Source organism: Rhinoderma darwinii, assembly GCF_050947455.1.
Source record: "Rhinoderma darwinii isolate aRhiDar2 chromosome 2 unlocalized genomic scaffold, aRhiDar2.hap1 SUPER_2_unloc_44, whole genome shotgun sequence".
NCBI lineage: Eukaryota > Metazoa > Chordata > Amphibia > Anura > Rhinodermatidae > Rhinoderma > Rhinoderma darwinii.
Genome location: NW_027461712.1, coordinates 721,211 through 727,000, shown reverse-complemented (window position 1 = coordinate 727,000; position 5,790 = coordinate 721,211).

The window sequence follows — 5,790 nt, the reverse complement described above, 5'->3', positions numbered from 1 at the left end:
ATACCTCCTTACTATATATAAGAGGCTTCTCTGTTGAATATTTCTATACCTCCTTACTATATATAAGGGGCTTCTCTGTTGTATATTTCTTTATCTCCTTACTATATATAAGGGGCTTCTCTATTGTATATACAGTGTGAGGATAAGGGTAATATATACAATAATAATTAAGGAAGGGGAGATCGGAGCAACAATAATTAAGGAAGTAATAAGAACATTAACTCCTTAACGCCGAAGGACGGATATATCTGCTAGTTCGCGCAGGAGGACGGATATATCCGTCCTGTGATGGCGCGGGTACTGTCACTGTACCCACGCGATCAGCGGCAGGAGCACGGCTGTTCTACACAGCCTGGCTCCTGCTGCAACTGCCGGAATCGAAGCGCGCACCGATTCCGGCAGTTTAACCCATTAAATGCCGCTGTCAATAGTGACAGCGGCATTTAATGTGTTTGACAGAGGGGGGAGCTCCCTCTGTCACCCGATCGGCACCCCCGCAAACAAATCGCGGGTCGCTGTCGGGTTTCCATGACAGCTGGGGGTCTAACAAAGACCCCCAGGTCTGTCTTCAGCATCTGCCTGTTAGGCGATGCCAGAGGCATGACCTAATAGATTGCCTGTCAGTTTTACGCTGTACTAAGTATACCAAAGCATTATATATGCGATCGGCACATCGCATAGTGAAGTCCCTGGTGGGACTAAAAAAAAAATGACAATCCGTTAAATAAAGTTTGTGAAAAAAAAAATAAAAAATTTACAGTCAAAGTCAAATAAAACTACTTTTTTGGCCCAAAAAGTGGTTTTATTTAGTAAAAGTGTCAAAACAAATCACACATGCACATATATGGTATCCCCGCGATCGTAACGACTTGACCAATAAAATGAACACATTAATTAAACCGCCGGATGAATGGCGTCCAAAGAAAACGCAAAAAACAACGGCAAAATTCTCTCTTTTCTCCAATTCCCCCCATAAAAAATAAAATAAAAGTTAATCTATAAGTCCTATGTACCCCAAAATAGTACTAATGAAAACTACACATTGTCCCGCAAAAATCAAGCCCACATACGGCCACATTGACGGAAAAATAAAAACGTTACGGCTCTTGGAACGCGGCGATGCAAAAACAAGCCATTTATTTCTAAAAGGGTTTTTATTGTGTAAACGTAGGAAAACATATAAAACCTTGACATATTTGGTATCCCCGTAATCGTGGCGACCCATAGAATAAAGGTAACATGTTATTTACGCTGCATAGTAAACAGCGTAAATTTATAACGTGAAACTTAATGCTGGAATAGCTGCTTATTTTCAATTCTCTCCTAAAATAAAGTTAATAAAAGTTAATCGATATATTATAAGCATCTAAAAATGGTGCAAATACAAAACACAACTCGTCCCGCCAAAAACAAGCCCTTATACGGCGATGTCGACGGAATAAAAAAAAAAGTTACGACTCTTGGAATGCGACCATGAAAAAACAAAAAATAATCCTTGGTCATTAACGTGCAAAATGGCCCGGTCATTAAGGGGTTAAAGACATCAATAATAACAACTAAAGATAAAGAAGACGGTTACATTATATTATTATCATCATTCTGTAAGATCATTCACACCGCTGGGATATAAAGTCACAAGCTTGTATGTCCAACAATTCTCCCTCTGTTTAACCCCTTCAGGACCAGACCCAATTTTTCAAATCTGACATATTTCACTTTATGTGGTAATAACTCTGGAATGCTTTTACCTATCAAAGTGATTCTGAGATTGTTTTCGCGTGAGACATTGGACTTTATGATAGTGGAAAAATTTGGTCGATAAATTCAATATTTATCAGTAGAGATGAGGGAACTTATGAAAAGTTCGGTTCGGCTTGTTCGCCGAATTTCACGAAAAAGTTTGATTCGGACCGAACTAGTTCTGACCGAACGTGTAATTTCCGTGCGCCGAGCATGCTACTGTCCAGGGTGCTGATAGAGTTAATGGGCTGCACTGATCGGCGGTAACTCTTTCAGCACCCTGGACAGTACATGCTCGGCGCACGGAAAATACAATTTTAATGTAATAAAAAAATAATAATAATACGTTCATACTTTCCTCCTGTCCGGCCTCCAGCGATGACGTTTCATCCATGTCACCGCTGCAGCCAATCACACGCTCCTCTCCTGAAATACTCTGTGCTGCCTTAAACTCTGTGGACAGGTCAGGATCCTGTTTCTTTTAAATGCTGCTGGGGAACCCGCTCGATCCACTATATAAGGCTGCGCTACAATGCAGCATTTAAAAGAAACAGGATCCTGACCTGTCCACAGAGTTTAAGGCAGCACAGAGTATTTCAGGAGATGAGCGTGCAGATTCTGTGCTGCTGTGAACCCTGCTCTTACCATTACGTAGCTCTCAGTCTGTTACCTCTCCTCCACTCCTGTTCTCAATAACACCTTCACATGATTGGCAAGTCACCACCCCGCACAAGATCCGCACGCTCATCTCCTGAAATACTCTGTGCTGCCTTAAACTCTGTGGACAGGTCAGGATCCTGTTTCTTTTAAATGCTGCACTGTAGCGCAGCCTTATATAGTGGATCGAGCGGGTTCCCCAGCAGCATTTAAAAGAAACAGGATCCTGACCTGTCCACAGAGTTTAAGAAAGCACAGAGTATTTCAGGAGAGGAGCACGGCCGGCCACGTCGTTTTTCCGAGCCGTGCTCCCATTATAAAGTATAGGAGCACGGCCCGTAAAATAAAAAAAATAGAACATGTCCTATCTTTTTAACGGCATGGGCACCTTCCCGTGAGAAAACGGGAAGGTGCCCGTGAGAAAACGGGAAGGTGCCCGTGGCTAACAGAAGTCTATGGGCCCGCTATTTCGGGTCGTAATTACGACCCGTAATAACGGGTGTTTTTACAGTCGTGTGCATGAGGCCCCCGTTTTCCGTTAGAAAGTCCCCATAAATCACCCCAATTTAGAAACTAGACCCCTCAAAGTATTCAAAACAGCATTCAGAAAGTCTCTTAACCCTTTAGACGTTTCACAGGAATTAAAGCGAAGTAGACGGGAAATGTATAAATTTCATTTTTTTTTTGCAGAAATTCATTTTTAATCTATTTTTTATGTAACAAAGTTTTACCAGAAAAACGCAACTCAATATTTATGGCCCGGATTCTGCAGATTTAGGAAATATCCCACGTGTGGCCGTAGCGTCCTACTGGACTGAAGCGCCGGCCTCAGAAGCACCTCGTGGATTTTGGGGCCTCCTTTTTATTACAATATATTTTAGGCGCCATGTCAGGTATGAAGGACTCTTGCGGTGCCAAAACAGTGGAAATCCCCCAAAAGTGACCCCATTTGGGAAACTACACCCCTTGAGGAAATTATCTAGGGGTATAGTGGGCATTTTGACCCCGCAGGTTTTTTACAGAAATTATTGGAAGTAGGCCGTGAAAATTAAAATCCTCATTATTTCAAAGAAAATGTAGGTTTAGCAAATTTTTTCTAATTTCCACAAGGACTAAAAGAGAAAAAGCATCGCAAAATCTGTAAAGCAATTTCTCCCGAGTAAAACAATTCCCGACATGTGGTAATAAATGGCTGTTTGGACACACGGCGGAGCTTAGAAGGGAAAGAGCGCTATTTGGCTTTTGGAGATCACATTGAGCAGGAATGGTTTGCGGAGGCCATGTCACATTTGCAGAGCCCCTGAGGGGACAAAACAGTGAAAACGCCCAAAAAGTGACTCCATTGAGAAAACTACACCCCTTGAGGAATCCATCTAGGAGTGTAATGAGCATTTTGCCCCCACAGATGTTTCATAGAATTTATTAGAATTGGGCAGTGAAAATAAAAAAAAATCCTTTTTCTTCAATAAGACGTAGCTTTAGCTCCAAATTTTTAATTTTCTCAACAAATAAAGGAAAAAAAGAACCCCAACATTTGTAAAGCAACTTCTCTGGAGTACGGCAATACCCCATATGTGGTCATAAACTGCTGTTTGGGCACACGGCAGGGCTCAGAATGGAAGGAGTGCCATTTGCTTTTGGTGTACAGATTTTGCTGGATTGGTTTCTGGTCGCCTGGGGGCCCAAAACAGTGGAAACCCCACAGAAGTGACCCCATTTTGGAAAGAACACCCTCAAGGTATTCACCTAGGGGTGTAGTGAGCATGTTAACCCCACAGGTGTTTTGCAGAAATTTGTGTGCACACGATGTGGGAGAGTGAAAATGGGATTTTTTCCATAGATATGCCAATATGTGGTGCCCGGCTTGTGCCACCATAACAAGACAGCTCTCTAACTATTATGCGGTGTTTCCCGGTTTTAGAAACACCCTACATGTGACCCTAATCTTTTGCCTGGACGTTCGACAGGGCTCAGGAGTGAAAGAGTACCATGCGAAATTGAGGCCTAATTTGGCGACATATAAAGTATTGGTTCACGATTGCATTATAGTTCAGGTCGTTACGGTCGCAGCGATACCAAATATGTATGGCTTTATTATTTTTTTCAATAATAAGTGACTTGATAAGGGAAAAAGGGCGATTGTGTTTTGTGTTATTACTTGAAACATTTATTGTATTTTTTACAACTTTTATTTTTACTTTTTTGACACTTTTTTTTACACTTTTCTTTAGTCCCACTAGGGGCCTTGAAGGTCCAACTGTTTGTTTGATGTTCTTATATATTGCACTACCTATGTAGTGCAATGTATTCGAACTGGCAGTTGTTCACTGACAGCAAGCCGATCAGGCTCCGCCTCTGGGCGGGGCCTAATCAGCTTACGTAATGGCAGACAGGAGTCCATTGTTAGGCATCCTGTTGCCATAGTAGCAGTCGCCAGCCTTGCCATCGCGTGGCAAGGCTGCCGATTTGCTACAAAACTCTAGGATGCAGCGATAACAATGGATCGCTGCATCGAAGGGGTTAATGGCAGGAATCGGAGCTAGCTCCGGTTCCTGCCGATAGATCGGGGTGTCCGCTGTAACATACAGCGGACACCCACTGCTGATGATGCCGGCTCAGCTTCTGAGCCGGAAGCTGAGTTGGCGCCATCTTGCTGATGGTGCCGGAAGCCTCCTGGGCCCCGCCGACGACGGGGCATAGGAGGATTCCGTTACTGGTGGACCGGGAGGTAAGTATTAGCCCTCCGAGCGCCTTTGAAGCCACCGGCAACCCAGCGATCACGTTGCTGGGGTGCCGGTGGCTATAAACACCTCACATGCTGCGATCTCTATTGAAAGCAGCATCTGGGGGGTTAATCGGCCGGATCGAATGCCAGCTCCATCTCCTTCACGTACAGTTACGTGAAAAGGCGTTAAGCCACCAGTTTTAATGACGTAACTGTACGTGATTGGGCGGGAAGGGGTTAAGTCTGATAAACCTGTTGGGTATGTCAGATGTTCTATCGGAGTGACCGTTATATTGTCAGAATCACACTCGTGTTTCGATGTTCAGCAGCGTGACGCACTCTGCTTTAAAATCCTTTTCTAACGTTTGATCTGTTTGTTAATGCGATTCCTTAGTGTGTGAGCGGCCACGAGCCACAGACTGCAGGCTACACGGACACTGTAACAGACCACAAAACTGCTGCCACAGACTGCAGGCTACACGGACACTGTAACAGACCACAAAACTGCTGCCACAGACTGCAGGCTACACGGACACTGTAACAGACCACAAAACTGCTGCCACAGACTGCAGGCTACACGGACACTGTAACAGACCACAAAACTGCTGCCACAGACTGCAGGCTACACGGACACTGTAACAGACCACAAAACTGCTGCCACAGACTGC